General features: G+C 39.0%; 1 protein-coding gene and 1 pseudogene across 2 annotated transcripts in view; one reads left to right on the top strand and one right to left on the bottom strand.

Annotated features, from left to right (window-relative positions):
- The window catches only part of METTL24 (methyltransferase like 24), a 109,390-nt gene that overhangs the window by 37,784 nt on the left and 53,669 nt on the right, over positions 1-17,937 (bottom strand). The gene's annotated exons all lie outside the window — the stretch shown is intronic.
- LOC125960714 (40S ribosomal protein S8-like) lies at positions 5,318-14,170 on the top strand (annotated as a pseudogene).

Genomic DNA, 17,937 nt, shown 5'->3' with positions numbered 1-17,937 from the left:
TTTACATAATTCCTTCTAATGGTGTGCTGTGAACCCATCGCACTGATTTTAAAGAGAAGTTCTTATGAGAAATGTTTCATTATCATTTTAATTGCAAAACTGTTGAATGCCACTCCATGCTAGGAAATTTGTGTTTTTTAAAAGGTCCTTATATTTTTAACTAAAAAGTGGCAAATGACATCTTCCTTTTCTAATATTTTCATGGCTGAAAAATAAATCAGCTTTTACCTCCAAGTGAAACTGCGACCACCTTTCCCCATGCACTTGGAGCCTGCTCTGTGGGCGGTTTATTATGCATGGGCACCCCAGAGGCTGGCATGGCTGAGCTCCCGAGGCAGAAACAGCCGGCCTAGGCGTGACCTCACAGATTTGTTCAGGAATCTCTCCCTCAGAGGATTCGCTAATATGATAGCAAGTTCTTGGGGCTCTTAATGTCAAAAGGCATTAAGCATTTTTTAACACACATAAAGGAACTTGCAGAGCTGCCTGACCCAGTGAATCTGAGCTGTGTAGCACTGAGCATAGCATCCCTCTATCGGCCCACCATCTCCTTTAGGAAAGAAAGTCACAAAAAAGGAAACCTTTAGAGGCACCTGGAGCTTAGAGACCCCCTCTGCTCCCTCAGGATTCATTTGGCTCTCACGCCCCAAAGTTTGTCAAAAAGGAAGATTCTCAGACAAATACACCCAGCCCTGGTACACAGCGACGAAGAAAAACAAATGCCAGCTTCCTGGAGCCTAATTTCCTCCATTTGTGAAATCTTCCTCTTTGGTAATAACACTGGACCCCCTTGAAAATCTCAAAGGAGTGAGAGTCAGTCACAGTGCTCTATAAAATAAAGTTCCAATTCTGGTTCCATGAATACTCTTCATTCATCACTGTCACCAACATGAGTTTATTTGCCTGTACAACCTTCTCAAATGGCAGAGATCCATATCGCTCACCTTTTAGTAGGGAACACTGAGGCACAGAGGACACAGAGACTTTGTGAGGAGCGAGGGAGTGAGGCTACAGAAGCTGACAGCCAGGCTCGGGACTCCATTCCTGTTTAACGGGTTTTATGCACAGCAGGGGATGAGGGATTTGCAAACAGAAGGCTGAGCCACTAAAGTCCTCTCTACACAGGGAGGTTCCTCAAAGGGTGATGCTCATATCACCTGGGGCAGAGCGGGGTGGGGTTGGTTAAACATGCAGGCTCCTGAGCTCCATGCCAGACTAGTTAAATCAGAATCTCTGAGGTTGGTCCTGGGCTTGACATTTGAATCAATCTCCCTAGAAGACTGGATGCTTTGACGGTGGCCTGTTGCTGTTATTTTTGGTTTGTTTTCTGGTTTTCTGAATTCTAACACTGAAATCCGAGAAGTGCTTGGTTGTACAGGTAGGAGTGGGTCTCTGGATTCCAGGGCACTGTTCACACACAACCTTTCCGGTCATGGCTTTTGGCCATGGAAAACCAAGGGGAGGACACATCTAAGGAAACAAAAACTGTAGCTCAATGCAGAGGCACTGAACGGTTTGAAAATTATTAAGAAGAGCCAAGCCTTTTTGTTTCACAGCAAATCTCACCATTTACTGATGCGTGAACAGGGTAAAAAAAGCCAAAACTCATTTCCTAAACGTTGAGTGCACAAGTGCTTGACTCATGTTCTCAAGATGGCTTGTCCTTAGGGTCCACTGCAGATTGGTGGAGACAGAAAGATGTCTCTGCATTTCAAATTACAATTCAGTACCATGAATGACTCATGACTCTTAAATTGCCACTGGCTTATTTCACAGAAACACAGCACCATCATGATTAAATAGCAATTCTGTGAGATGAAGGTGCCTTCAAATATACAGAAAGATACATACCTCTCTTTGAAAAAGGAATATAAACAAGTCTAAATAGAAGATTCCACTGGGCCCTAAAAGAATCACCTGGACTTCTACCTTTATCACAGCATATCTTGTTTTCATGCAGTTTTCTACCCAAATGTTCTTCTGAAATACCAGTGACTAAGGCCTCTGGATGCTCATACTGCTGCTGATTAATTCCACGGTAGGTTGTAGGAAAAGGTGAAGTATTCAAACTTTGATACCCTGCACGTTTTATTTAGAAAGGTACCAAGGACAAAGTCAGGTGGACAAGCATATATTTCCTGAGCTCCTCACTGGGTAGTCAGGATGTGACTCCATACAATAAAGAGTCTCTGGTCTTGAGGCCCACGCAGTTTAGTTGGAAGCACACATCTGCGAAGCAGAGGTCCAGCTACAGGGTAAAGCCATTAGTCATCCAGGACTCAGGCATGTCTGGGCCTTGCACTGGTGTGGCAGATGACCAGGGGATATTTTTATAAAGGAGTTTTCCTCCTGAGAAAAAAAAAATGTCCCAGAAAAACAGCAAGTCTAGTACACAAAGCTGGTGCAACAGGCTGGCACATGAATAGAAAAATGACCTGAAGCACAGCATCTGTGCCTCGCTCCACCTTTGGTAAGGACTCAGGTTAGAGGCAGAGGACATCAGGAGAACACAAAGTGGCCCAGTGCTGGGCCTCTGGGTGACACCACTTAAGTTCAGGTCCCAGCACTGACAATTACTATTAATATCCTCCGCTCCTATGCTTCTCAGACTGTGGTACACACCTAGCTGCTAGTCATTGTATGGTCCCCAACCAGCAACATCAGCATTGCCTGGAAGCTTGCTAGAAATGCAGAGTCTCGGGCCCCACGCTGAACCTCCTAAATCAACATCTACATTTTCATTAGATTCCCCAGGTGGTTCACATACACAGCAAATATGAGAAATATTGGTAAAGAATATGATTTAGGGCAAGATAAATAAGGATTTCAAAATCTTTCACGTAAAGTATTTTTAATGTATATTGGAAAACAGCCAGGACAGTTGACTCATGAGTCCATGGATATTATTTCTGCAAATAATTCTAAGGAAGAAAGGTGAATCAATTTAAAGAAAAGTATGAAGGCAAGATGCACATCCTCCCCATTGTATCAAACACAAAGTGAAAAAGAGAATGATGAGGGAGGGGACAAAAAGATCAAAGCAGGGCTCAAAAACAAGATGAACGTCTCCATGGACCAGAACATAGAGCAGTGAGCAAGACTGAAGCGAGGACATGCTGGGTTCTTGACATAAAGCAGGTAAAGCAGTGGTCCTGGGGGTGCATCTCCTGCAGAGAACAGGAACTAAAAGTGCTCCCATGAGAGAGCAGCTGGGCCACATTCATTGATTAACACCAAAGTCTGGAATGGAGTACCCTGGATCCAGAAAGTAGCTCAAAATAAACTGCTGACAACCACTGATGCGGCTATGGCTTAAAACCAGTCATTGGCCTAGGGAGGTGAGAGAAGAGAGACTCACCCCTGCAGACAGCAAATAAGCCAGACCCCAGATGGTTCAGTAACTGAATATTCCCAGTATCACTGGAAGAAGCAGGAGTCCCCAAATGCTTACAAAAGACCAGACCTGAAGGCTATTATAAAATCACTAGGCAGAGAAGGGTGGAACCAAAAAGGAAACAAAAAAGCAAAACCAAACCAAAAACCTTCCACTGAAAATGAACTAACAAATGAAACTCGAAAATACACACAGAAATTAAATGATGAGAAACAGCCAACCAAAGCCAATAACTGGAACATTACTTCATTGCAAGATTAAATTAATTTTGTTGAACAGTCTGACAAAAGTTTAAAACAAGTATGTTTAGGGCACTCAGAGCAATCAGTAAGAATAATATTTACTTTCACAAAGACGGAAGTAGTGGCAATACACTTTGAAATAAAAACATGCAGAACTAAAAAAGAACGGACGGACAGGCAAAACACCAATTAAAAATCTTGGAAGTGAAAAATACAATAATTGTAATTCTTAAAAATATCAACAAAGGGTATGAACTCTAGACTGGACATAGTTAAAAAGAAAATTAAAGAACTGGAAGCCAGCACGGAAGAATTCACCCAAAAGTAGGCCAGTGACTGAGATTTTAAAATATGAAAAAGCAATTGAGAGACAAGGAGGAACCTCTCAAGACTGAGAGGTTCCAAAAGACATCTAAAGGGAACACCAGAAGTAGAGAATAAAGGAAATTGGAGGAGAAGCATTGAAAATATTTTAATTTTTCAAATATTCACAAGGTGTAAAATTAAAAGATATAGAAAGTAGAGTCCCTTCCCCATCCATTCAGTTCTCCTCCCTGGAGTCAACTAGTATCACCAGTTTCTTGTATATATTTTCAGAGAGATCCTATATGTATAAAAACAAGTATGTGAATGATAAAAATCTACATACATTCTTCTGCAATTTGTCTTTGAGATATAATTTATATACAACAAAATTCATATTTTAAGTATACAGGTTGATGAGTTTTGACATACGTATACACCCATGTAACCACCAACACCCCAGAACATTCCCTTGTGACCGTTTCAGTAAATCTCCTCCATTCCACCACCACATGCTTCAGGCAACCACTGGTCTGATTTCTATCACTATAGGATAGTTTTTCTTCTTCACTGAAGAGAATCATACAACATGTAATCTTTTGTGTCTCACTTCCCTCATTCAATATGAGGTCTGTGAGATTTGTTCATGTTGATGTATCACTATACTTGTTCCTTTTTACCGCTGAGCGCTATTCCATCATAGATGGATGGAATGGTGTATGGTATATTGTATATGGTATATTCAAACCATAACTTCCTTAACCATTCACCTGTTGATGGACAATGGGGTTGTTTCCAGTTGGGGTGATAATGAATAAAGCTGTTATGAACATTCAAGTACAAGTCTTTGTGTGGACATATGTTTTCAACATTCTTGGGTAAATACCTAGAAGTGGGTTTGCAGGGTCAATTGGTAAATGTAAGAACGTAGTAAGAAATTGCCAAACTCGTTTCCAAAGAAGTTGCCTTCCCACCAGAAATGTTTGATGGTTCCAGTTACTTCACATCCTTATCATCACTTAGTATCATCAATCTTTTTAATTTTAGCCATCTTGGTGTTTGTGAAGTGGTATTGCATTGTGGCCTTAATTTTCATTTCCCTATTGATTAACAAAATTGAGTATCTTTTCATGTGTGCTTTGCCATCTGTAATATCTTCTTTGGTGAAATGTTTGTTCAAATCTTTTGCCTATTTTTTAGTTGAGTTGTTTCATTTTTGGTTGTACAGCTCTTCATGTATTCTGAATACAAGTCAAATAATCTGCTTAAACACTTCCACAATGGTAAACATGTAGATTATTTCCTGTCCTTTGCTATTACAAACAAGGAGGCAAATAATAATAACCTTGTTCATATATCAGTTCACATATATGGGAGTATGACTGTATGGCAAATTCACAGAAGTAGAATTGATGGATCAAAAGGTACTTGCATCTGCAGTGTAACAGATATTGCCAAATGGCCTGGCATAAAGACTGTACCAATTTATGTTCACGCCACTCTTTATCTTTGATAATCTGATTCCTGAGAATATTGTATCTAAGGGTAGTTTCATTTCCATTTCTCATACTATGAGCAAGTTTAAATACTTTTTCATGAGCCATTTGTATTTCCTTTTATGTGAACTACTTTTTCAGTCTTTATCAAATTTTCTGTTCAGTTGCTAACCTTTTACTTATTGATTTGTTAAAGCTCTTACATACCAGTGAAATTAGCTCTCTGCTTATGAAATGAGTTGTAAATACTTTTCAGTTTTTTATTTGCCTTTTAATTTTGCTTTTGGTATTTTTACTGTGTAGAAATTTTATATTTATATGTAATCAAATTAATCATTCCTTCTTTTATGACATCCTTACTCCAGGATTTTTTACATAATTTTTTAAATTTAATTTTATTTATTTTTTATACAGCAGGTTCTTATTAGTTATCTATTTTATACATATTAGTGTATATATGTAAATCCCAATCTCCCAATTCATCCCACCACTACCACCATTCCCCCCTTGGTGTCCATACATTTGTTCTCTATATCTGTGTCTCTTTTTCTGCCTTGCAAACTGGTTCATCTGTACCATTTTTCTAGATTCCACATATATGTGTTAATATACAATATTTGTTTTTCTCTTTCTGACTTACTTAATTCTGTATGACAGTCTCTGGGTCCATCCACGTCTCTACAAATGATCCAATTTCATTCCTTTTTACGGCTGAGTAATATTCCATTGTATATATGCACCACATCTTCTTTATCCATTCATCTGTTGGTGGGCATTTAGGTTGCTTCCATGACCTGGCTATTGTAAATAGTGCTGCAATGAACATTGGGGTGCCTGTGTCTTTTGGAATTATGGTTTTCTCTGGGTATATGCCCAGGAGTGGGATTGCTGGGTCATATGGTAATTTTATTTTTAATTTTTTAGGGAACCTCCATACTGTTCTTCATAGTGGCTGTATCAATTTACATTCCCACCAATAGTACAAGAGGGTTCCCTTTTCTCCACACCCTCTCCAGCATTTGTTGTTTGTAGATTTTCTGATGATGCCCACTCATTGTGCTTTTGATTTGCACTTCTCTAATATTAGTGATGTTGAGCAGCTTTTCATGTGCTTCTTGGCCATCTGTATGTCTTCTTTGGAGAAATGTCTATTTAGATCTCTGCCCATTGTTTGACTGGGTTGTTTGTTTTCTTAATATTGAGCTGCATGAGCTGTTTATATATTTTGTAGATTAATCCTTTGTCCGTTGATTTGTTTGCAAATATTTTCTCCCATTCTGAGGGTTGTCTTTTGGTCTTGTTTATAGTTTCCTTTGCTGTGCAAAAGGTTTTACGTATCATTAGGTCCCATTTGTTTATTTTTGTTTTTATTTCCACTACTCTAGGAGGTGGGTCAAAAAAGATCTTGCTGTGATTTATGTCAAAGAGTGTTCTTCCTATGTTTCCCTCTAAGAGTTATATAGTGTCCGGTCTTACATTTAGGTCTTTAATACATTTTGAGTTTATTTTTGTGTATGGTGTCAGGGATCATTCTAATTTCATTCTTTTACATGTAGCTGTCCAGTTTTCCCAGCACCACTTATTGAAGAGGCTGTCTTTTCTCCATTGTATATCCTTGCCTCCTTTGTCATAGACTAGTTGACCATAGGTGCGTGGGTTTATTTCTGGGCTTTCTATCCTGTTCCATTGATCTATATTTCTGTTTTTGTGTCAGTACTATATTGTCTTGATTACTGTAGCTTTGAGTATAATCTGAAGTCAGGGAGTCTGATTCCTCCAGCTTCATTTTTTTCCGTCAAGATTGCTTTGGCTATTCAGAGTCATTTGTGTCTCCATACAAATTTTAAGATTTTTTGTTCTAGTTCTGTAAAAAATGCCACTGGTAATTTGATAGGGATTGCATTGAATCTGTAGATTGCTTTGGGAAGTATAGTCACTTTCACAATATTGATTCTTCCAATCCAAGAACATGATATATCTCTCCATCTGTTTGTGTCATCTTTGATTTCTTTCATCAGTGTCTTATAGTTTTCTGAGTACAGGTCTTTTACCTCCTTAGGTAGGTTTATTCCCAGATATTTTATTCTTTTTGTTACAATGGTGAATGGGATTGTTCCTTAATTACTCTTTTTGATATTTTGTTGTTAGTGTATAGGAATGCAACAGATTTCTGTGCATTAATTTTGTATCCTGTAACATTACCAAATTCATTGATTAGCTCTAGTAGTTTTCTGGTAGCATCTTTAGGATTATCTATATATAGTATCATGTCATCTGCAAACAGTGACAGTTTTGACTTCTTCTTTTCCAATTTGTGTTCCTTTTATTACTTTTTCTTCTCTGTTGCCATGACTAGGACTTCCAAAACTATGTTGAATAATAGTGGCGAGATTGGACATCCTTGTCTTGTTCCTGATCTTAGAGGAAATGATTTCAGATTTTCACCAATGAGAATGATGTTTGCTGTGGGTGTGTCATACATGGCCTTTATTATGTTGAGGTAGGTTCCCTCTATGCCTACTTTCTGGAGAGTTTTCATCATAAATCGGTGTTGAATGTTGTCAAAAGCTTTTTCTGCATCTATTGAGATGATCAAATGGTTATTCTTCAATTTGTTAACATGGTGTATCATATTGATTGATTTGCATATACTGAAGAATCCTTGCATCCCTGGGATAAATCCCACTTGATCATGGTGTAAGATCCTTTTAATGTGTTGTAGGATTCTGTTTGCTAGTATTCTGTTGAGGATTTTAGCATCTATATTCATCAGTGATGTTGGTCTGTAATTTTCTTTTTTTGTAGTATCTTTGTCTGGTTTTGGTATCAAGTTGATGGTGGCCTCATAGAATGAGTTTGGGAGTGTTCCTTCCTCTGCAATTTTTTGGAAGAGTCTGAGAAGGATAGGTGTTAGCTCTTCTCTAAATGTTTGACTGAATTCACGTATGAAGCCATCTGGTCCTGGACTTTGGTTTGTTGGAAGATTTTTAATCACAGTTTCAAGTTCATTACTTGTGATTACTCTATTCATATTTTCTATTTCTTCCTGGTTCAGTCTTGGAAGCTTGTGCTTTTCTAAGGATTTGTCCATTTTTTCCAGGTTGTCCATTTAATTGGCATAGAGTTGCTTATAGTTGTCTCTTAGGATGCTTTGTATTTCTGCGGTGTCCACTGTAATTTCTCCTTTTTCATTTCTAATTTTATTGATTTCAGTCCTCTCCCTCTTTTTCTTGATGAGTCTGGCTAAAGTTTTATCAATTTTGTTTATCTTCTCAACGAACCAGCTTTTAGTTTTATTGATCTTTACTATTGTTTTCTTTGTTCCTTTTTCATTTATTTATGCTCTGATCTTGTTTTTTAAATTTATTTATTTATTTATTTTTGGCTGCATTGGGTCTTTGTTGCTGCGCGCGAGCTTTCTCTAGTTGTGGCTAGTGGGGGTTACTCTTCGTTGCAGTGCGCAGGCTTCCCATTGCAGTGGCTTCTCTTGTTGCAGAGCATGGGCTCTAGGCATGCAGGCTTCAGTAGCTGTAGCACACGGGCTCAGCAGTTGTGGCTCACGGGCTCTAGAGCGCAGGCTCAGTAGTTGTGGCACACATGCTTAGTTGCTCTGCATCACATGGGATCTTCCCAGACCAGGGCTTGAACCTGTGTCCTCTGCATTGGCAGGTGGATTCTTAACCACTGTGCCACCAGGGAAGACCCTCTGCTCTATCTTTATGATTTCTCTCCTTCTACTAACTTTTGGCTTTGTTTGTTCTTCTTTCTCTAGTTCCTTTGGGTGTAAGGTTAGATTGTTTGAGATTTTTCTTGTTTCTTGAAGTAGGATTGTATTGCTATAACTTCCCTCTAACACTGCTTTTGCTGCATCCCATAAGTTTTGGATTGTCACGTTTTTGTTGTCATTTGTCTCTAGGTATTTTTTGATTTCCTCTTTGATTTCTTCAGTGATCTCTTGGTTATTTACTAACGTATTGTTTAGCCTGCATGTGTTTGTGTTTTTTATGTTTTTTCCCTATAATTTATTTCTAATCTCATAGTGTTGTGGTCAGAAAAGATGCTTCATATGATTTCAATTTTCTTAAATGTACCAAGTCTTGATCTGTGACCCAAGATGTGATCTATCCTGCAGAATGTTCCATGCGCACTTGAGAAGAAAGGGTAATCTGCTGTTTTGGGATGGAATGTCCTATAAATATCAATTAATCTGGTCTATTGTGTCATTTAAAGCTTGTGTTTCCTTATTAATTTTCTGTTTGGATGATCTGTCCATTGGTGTAAGTGAGGTGTTAAAGTCCTCCACTATTATTGTGTTTCTGTTGATTTCCTCTTTTATAGCTGTTAGCATTTGCCTTATGTATTGAGGTGCTCCTATGATGGGTGCATATATATTTATAATTGTTATATCTTCTTCTTGGGTTGATCCCTTGATCATTATGTAGTGTCCTTCCTTGTCTCTTGTAACATTCTTTATTTTAAAGTCTATTTTATCTGACATGAGTATTGCCACTCCAGCTTTCTTTTGATCTCCATTTGCATGGAATATCTTTTTCCATCCCCTCACTTTCAGTCTGTATGTGTCCCTAGATCTGAAGTGGGTCTCTTGTAGACAGCATATATATGGATCTTGTTTTTGTATCCATTCAGCGAGCCTGTGTCATTTGGTTGGAGCATTTAATCCATTCACATTTAAGGTGATTATCGATATGTATGTTCCTATTACCATTTACTTAATCGTTTTGAGTTTGTTTTTGTAGATCCTTTTCTTCTCTTGTGTCTCCTCCCACGTAGAGAAGTTCCTTCAGCATTTCTTGTAGAGATGTTTTTGTGGTGCTGAATTCTCTTAGCTTTTGCTTGTCTCTAAAGCTTTTGATTTCTCTGTCGAATCTGAATGAGGTCCTTGCCTGGTAGCGTAATCTTGATTGTAGGTTCTTCCCTTTCATCACTTTATTTTTATTTTTATTTTTTTGCAGTATGAGGGCCTCTCACTGTTGTGGTCTCTCCCGTTGCGGAGTACAGGCTCTGGACGCGCAGACCCAGCGGCCATGGCTCACGGGCCCAGCTGCTCCGCGGCATGTGGGATCTTCCCGGACCGAGGCACGAACCCGTGTCCCCTGCATCGGCAGGCGGACTCTCAACCACTGCACCACCAGGGAAGCCCCCTTTCATCACTTTAAATATATCGTGCCACTCTCTTCTGACTTGCAGAGTTTCTGCTGAGAAATCAGCTGTTAACCTTATGGGAGTTCCCTGGTATGTTATTTGTCATTTTTGCCTTGTTACTTTTAATAATTTTTCTTTGTCTTTGATTTTTGTCAATTTGATTACTATGTGTCTCGGCATGTTTCTCTTTGGGTTTATCCTGCCTTGGACTCTCTGTGCTTCCAGGACTTGGGTGGCTATTTCCTTTCCCATGTTAGGGAAGTTTTCGACTGTAATCTCTGCAAATATTTTCTCGGATCCTTTCTCTCTCTCTTCTCCTTCTGGGACCCCTATAACGAGAATGTTGGTGCATTTAATGTTGTCCCAGAGGTCTCTTAGGCTGTCTTCATTTCTTTTCATTCCTTTTTCTTTATTCTATTCTGCAGCTGTGAATTCCACCATTCTGTCTTCCAGGTCACTTACCTGTTCTTCTGCCTCAGTTATTCTGCTACTGATTCCTTCTAGTGTATTTTTCACTTCAGTTATTGTATTGTTCATCTGTTTGTTTGTTCTTTAATTCTTCTAGGTGTTTGTTCCTTAATTCTTCTAGGTATTTGTTAAACATTTCCTGCATCTGCTCGATCTTTGCCTCCATTCTTTTTTCCGAGGTCCTGGATCATCTTCACTATCATTATTCTGAATTGTTTTTTGGAAGGTTGCCTATCTCCACTTCATTTAGTTGTTTTTCTGGGGTTTTATCTTGTTCCTCCCTCTGGTACATAGTCCTCTGCCTTTACATTTTGTCTGTCTTTCTGTGAATGTGATTTTTGCTCCACAGGCTGCAGGATTGTAGTTTTTCTTGCTTCTGCTGTCTGCCCTCTGATGGATGAGGCTATCAAAGAGGCTTGTGCAAGCTTCCTGATGGGAGGGACTGGTGGTGGGTAGAGCTGGGTGTTGCTCTGCTGGGCAGAGCTCAGTAAAACTTTAATCCGCTTGTCTGTTGATGGGTGGGGCTGGGTTCCCTCCCTGTTGGTTGTTTGGCCTGAGGCAAACCAGCACTGGAGCCTACAGGCCCTTTGGTGGGGCTAATGGTAGACTCTGGGAGGGCTCACACCAAGGAGTACTTCCTGGAACTTCTGCTGCCAGTGTCCTTGTTCCCACAGTGAGCCACAGCCACCCCCCCACACCTCTGCAGGAGACCCTCCAACACCTGCAGGTTGGTCTGGTTCAGTGTCCTATGGGGTCACTGCTCCTTCCCCATGGGTCCTGATGCGCACACTACTTTGTGTGTGCCCTCCAAGAGTGGACTCCGTTTCCCCCAGACCTGTCAAGGTCCTGCAATCAAATCGCGCTAGCCTTCAAAGTCTGATTCTCTGGGAATTCCTCCTCCCCTTGCCAGACCCCCAGGTTGGGAAGCCTGATATGGGGCTCAGAACCTTCACACCAGTGGGTGGACTTCTGTGGTATAATTGTTCTCCAGTTTGTGAGTCACCCACCCAGCAGTTATGGGATTTGATTTTATTGTGATTGCACCCCTCCTACCATCTCATTGCGGCTTCTCCTCTGCCTTTGGATGTAGGGTATCTTTTTTGGTGAGTTCCAGTGTTTTCCTGTCGATGACTGTTCAGCAATTAGTTGTGATTCCAGCGCTCTCGCAAGAAGGAGTGAGTGCACATCCTTCTACTCTGTCATCTTGAACCAGTCACCCCCTACACAATTTTTAAAGTTACTTTCCATTTACAATTATTACAAAATATTGGTTATATTCCCCACATTGTACAATACATCCTTGAGCCTATCTTACTCCCAGTAGTTGTACCTCCTACTCCCCTACCCTTATATCACCCCTCCCACCCACTGGTAATCACTAGTTTGTTCTCTGTATCTCTGAGTCTGTTTCATTTTTGCTATATTCTAGTTTGTTGTATTTTTTATTTTCCACATATAAGTGATATCATACAGTATTTGTCTTTCTCAGTCTGATTTATTTCACTTAGCAAAACGCCCTCCAAGGTCAGCCATGTTGCTGCAAATGGCAAAATTTCATTCGTTCTTATGGCTAAGTAGTATTCCAGTGTGTGTGTGTGTGTATAAATATATATAACATATCTTCTTTATCCATTCATCTGTTGATGAACACTTAGACTGCTTCCTTATCTGGGCAATTGTAAATAATGCTGCTATGAACAATGGGGTGCATGTATCTTTTTGAATTAGTGGGGTTTTTTTCCGAATATAACCAGGAGTGGAATTCCTTCCAAATTGGAAAGGAAGAAGTAAAACTGTCACTGTTTGCAGGTTACATGATACTATATGTAGAAAATCCTAAAGATGCCACCAGAAAACTATTAAAGTTCATCAGTGAATTCAGTAAAGCTGCAGGACATAAAATTAATATACAAAAATCAGTTGCATTTCTATACACTAACAATGACGTATCAGAAAGAGAAATTAAGGAAACAATACCATTGTAGCAAAAAGAATAAAATACCTAAGAATAAAACTACCTAAAGAGGCAAAAGACCTGTACTCCAAAAACTATAAGACACAAACAGATGGAAAAATATGCTGTGTTCTTGGACTGGAAGAATCAATATTGTTAAAATGGCCATACTACCCAAGGCAGTCTACAGATTCAATGCAATTCCTATCAAAATAGCAAAGGCATTTTTCACAGAAATAAAACATAAAATTTTTAAATATATATGGAGACACAAAACCCCAAATAGCCAAAACAATCTTGAGAAAGAACAGAGCTGGAAGAATCACACTCCCCAACTTCAGACTATACTACAAAGTTACTGTAATCAAAACAGTATGATACTGGCACAAAAACAGACACGTAGATCAATAGAACAAGATAGAGAGCCCAGAAATAAAGCCACACGCTTATGGTCAATTAATCTGTGACAAAGGAGGCAAGAATATACAAAGGAGTAAAGACAGCTCTTTCTAGCCAGCACCGAGTGATTGGCATCTCTCGGGACAACTGGCACAAGCGCCACAAGACTGGGGGCAAGAGAAAGCCCTACCACAAGAAGCAGAAGTATGTGCTGGGACACCCCACTGACACCAAGGTTGACCCCCCACTGCATACACACAGTCCGTGGGTGGGGAGGCAACAGGAAGTACCAGGCCTTGAGGCTGGATGTAGGGAACTTCTTCTGGGGCTCGGAATGTTGTACGTGCAAGACAAGGATAACTGATATTGTCTGCAATGCATCCAACCACGAACTGTTCTGTACCAAGACCCTGGTGAAGAACTGCATCATGCTCATTGACAGCACACCATACGGACAGTGGCACAAGTCCCACTATGCACTGCCCCTGGGCTGCAAGAAGGGGGCCAAGATGACTCCTGAGGAGGAAGAGATATTAAACAAAAAACAATAAAAAAAATTCAGAAGAAATATGATGGAAAGAAAAAGGATGCCAAAATCAGCAGTCTTCTAGAGGAGCAGTTCCAGCAGGGCAAGGTTCTTGCATGCATCGCTTCAAGACCAGGCCAGTGTGGCCGAGTAGACGGCTATGTGCTAGAGGGGAAGGAGCTGGAATTCTATCTGAGGAAAATCAAGGCCTGGAAAATCAAATAAATCCTCCTCCCTCCTATCTTAGCTTGTGTAATGAATGTGTTTATTGTTCTGAAAAAAAAAAAAGATTCTACCAGCAATTTTACTGGGATCATGTTAAATGAATAAATTAACATAAGAAAGATTAAATCATTATGATGATGAGTCCTTCTACCCAAGAACATGTTATGCTTTTGAATTTGTTCAAGTGTTATTTTAAATTCTTAAATAAAGTTTCCTTCTTATAGATCCTGCACATGTCTTAAGTTTATTTTTATCTTTTTTTTGTTGCTTTTGTAAATGGTGTCTTCTCTGCCTTTATATATTCTGGTTATTCATGAAAGTGTATGTTTTTAATTTTTGTACACTGCACTCAAACAGTTCCTTAAATTCTCTTATTGTTTGATACTTTTTCATTAGATTCTCTTGAGTTTTCCAGTATGCAATCATATTATCTACCAATAATGAGTGCTCCAATAATAATAATACATATGCATATAATAATAACAATTTTTACCTCCTTCTTCCTAAATTTTACCCCTAAGATTCTTTCTCTTTTCTAATTGTGTTAACTATTATCTTAGGAACTGTGTTAAATAACCGTGACTATACACTGTACAATTTTGTTTATATAACAGTATTGAAATGACAAAATTATAGAAATGGAAAACAGATAAGTGGTTATCAGGGGCTAGGGAAAGAGGTGGAGAAAAGGAAGGTAGGTGTGGCTATAAAAAGGTAACATGGGGGCTTCCCTGGTGGCGCAGTGGTTGGGAGTCCGCCTGCCTATGCAGGGGACACGGGTTCGTGTCCCGGTCCGGGAAGATCCCACATGCCACGGAGCGGCTGGGCCTGTGAGCCATGGCCGCTGAGCCTGTGCGTCCGGAGCCTGTGCTGCACAACGGGAGAGGCCATAACAGTGAGAGGCCCGCGAACCGCAAAAAAAAAAAAAGTTAACATGATCCCAACAGTACTAGAAATGGTCTGTATCTGAACTGTATCATTGTCAATATACTGGCTGTGATATCATACTATAGGTTTGCCATTGGGAAAAGGGACATGGAATCTCTGTATTATTTCTTACAACTGCATGCAAATCTATAATTATCTCAAAATAAGATTTTTTTTAAAAGAGCTCTAATCCAGTTTTTTTAAATGATAATGACAGGTATCCTTATTTTTCCCTGACTTTAATAAGGATATTTTCATTGTTTCAACATTAATCGTGATGCCAACTGATATAACAAAGATGCAATTAATCCAAATATATCAGCAATCACGATAAATACAAATGGATTAAATTCACATACATAGATGTATTATAGAAGTATCCATCCATTCCTTTCCATTGAGTTTTTTAAAAATCTGCAGAGACAACAGTCAAATGCAAATGTAATATTTGTACAAATGAGAGAGGGCAAGTGTGGCAAAATATTAACAATTGATGAATTTCAGTGATGAATATATGAGAGTTCATTGTATTATTCTTATTCTTCCAACGTTTATGTTTACATCTTTTCAAAAGAAAATATAAAAATTTTAAAGAGGTAAACTAAAACTCCAGATAATAGCAATGTGGGGCTCATATTCAATGGGTAGTTAAGTTGCTAGGATCCTTGTTGTGTTTAGGAGGAATATAGAAATACTGACTAATTTGATACGTTGTTTTAAAATTTTATAGTTAATAATATACATTTAAAATTTAAGGGTAACCAAGACGAATTTTTAAAAAATAGCCCAATTTAAAAGAATTGAAATTTGTCCAATATGCCAGTAATCACAATAAAGGTAAGTGAATTAAACACACCTGTTTAAAGACAGACTCTCAGATTGGATTTAAAAATACAGTCCAGGCCTATACTTAATATGTCACTCTTACAGGCTACACATAAACTGAAACTATATCCAAAAAATATAAAAATAAAGGACTCTAGAATATCATTTAATATAAAACGTATTTCCCCCCCGCTAAAAAAAAAAGCTGGTATGGCAGAGCTAACAGCAGACAAAACAGAATTTAAGGCAAAGAAGATTTCTAGAAATAAAAAGTGACATAACTTATACACATGGTCCGATGTTCTTCCTGAAAGAATCTTATCATTTTCCATTTCCAGCAGCAAAGTGTGAACAGTATTCCCAACAAGCATTTCAATGTAGGGCAGTATCAACATGTTGTTTATATTTGCAAACTCGATAAGCGAGAAGAAAAAGGAATCTTTTTGTAGTTTAATTTCAAAGCTCATATTCTCTTAAACACAGCACCAAGCATACAACAGATGTTTTGCAATTAATAGCGGGCTGGCTGCCCAGAAAAGCAGAAACTGGCATTCCTTTCAGAGTCCAAGCGGGCACTCAGCCTCGGGGGCAACGTCCTGGGCGAGGGAGGACCTGCCCCCCCAGGGCTGAACAAGCAAGAAGTCAGCTGCACCTGCATCACCTGACCAGCTGCCCCAACCCCCATGGTCTACATCTGCTCTGAATTAACTCTCAGCAGCTTATTTCACTTCTATACAGCACAGGATTTACTTTCTATACAATCACCACAAAGCTGTTCAGTGCCCTGAGGAGGCAAACAAGAACAGTTCTTCTATGACCAAGTCTGAACGACCAATTCCCTTCAATTTCACACAAAACTTTCATTAAAAACTCTTGACTAGAATTAGGTGCAGTTAGCAATTTCCAAAGAAATTGCCAATATATTTTCCCTGGAAACAAAGAGAAAAAAGAAAACATTTCTATAAAATTTAGTAAAAACTTACTGAAATTGTTAATAAAAATTCTTTGAATTTACAATCAAATGACAAATTGACGCCAGGCACTCCTGCTGAAGGCTTTCACACTGTGTTCTCTGACCCAATTCTCAGAAACAATCCATTTAGGTGGTATCATAATATCCCCATTTTACTGACAGTCAAACTGAGCGTCAGAAAGGTTAAATGACTTGCCCAATGCCAAAAACCAACAAGAGCACCCATGCCTCAAACCTAGAGTAATGAGCTCACAGAGGTAAGCTCTAATGCAGTCAGTCCTGTTATTCATATTATCTCCAACATGGTTATGACTGAAAATAATAATTCTCATTAACCAGCCTGGATCATTTAGGATACTCTGTGTAATAAAGTCTTCAGAAGAAAGCAACCATTATGATTAATATGAGCAGAAATCTCAGATTCGATATTTCTAGTCATGTTCTGGAAAAATTCTTATGCATAGTTACAGCAACAAGCACTTCAGCCAAGAGAAGACAGTTAATCATTCCAAATAATGCTGGACCCAGGTGATATTATTCCCTGACAGACTGGGCTTCTCGTGCACACACTTTTGCTGATACAGCTGCTCTCACTTGATGCTCTAGAAAGGTTTTCTGATTTACGGCTTGAAGTTGAAATTACCCAAGAGTTTTAAAAGCAGTAAGAAAGCCACATGCATTTTACTGTCACCATCTCAAAATTCTGCCTTTCATTTTTGCCTACATTTTTTTCCTGAGTTGCTGGAATGTACATATGGCTAAAGAGAAGAAGAAAAATAACTCCTTAAAATGGAAAACATCGCAAAACTATATGTGATATTTTAAAGTCATGAAGTGAAAACAAAACAACAAAACCCCTTTGGTCTCTATGGTCACTTGCAGGAAAAATAAGTGAAGGAGGCATGGCAAACACACTGACATTTTTTAGTGTGTTTTTCCCATTTGTTTTCCCTGCCAGAGCGCTACATCGTATTTACCAGGGTCTGTACACATGCAGAGAAATGAAAACAGACCTTGCCTGCTGCAGGCCAGAAATGAGGTT

The sequence above is a fragment of the Orcinus orca genome, chromosome 12 (assembly GCF_937001465.1).
Source record: "Orcinus orca chromosome 12, mOrcOrc1.1, whole genome shotgun sequence".
Taxonomy (NCBI): domain Eukaryota; kingdom Metazoa; phylum Chordata; class Mammalia; order Artiodactyla; family Delphinidae; genus Orcinus; species Orcinus orca.
This window is presented reverse-complemented; position numbering and strand designations above follow the sequence as displayed.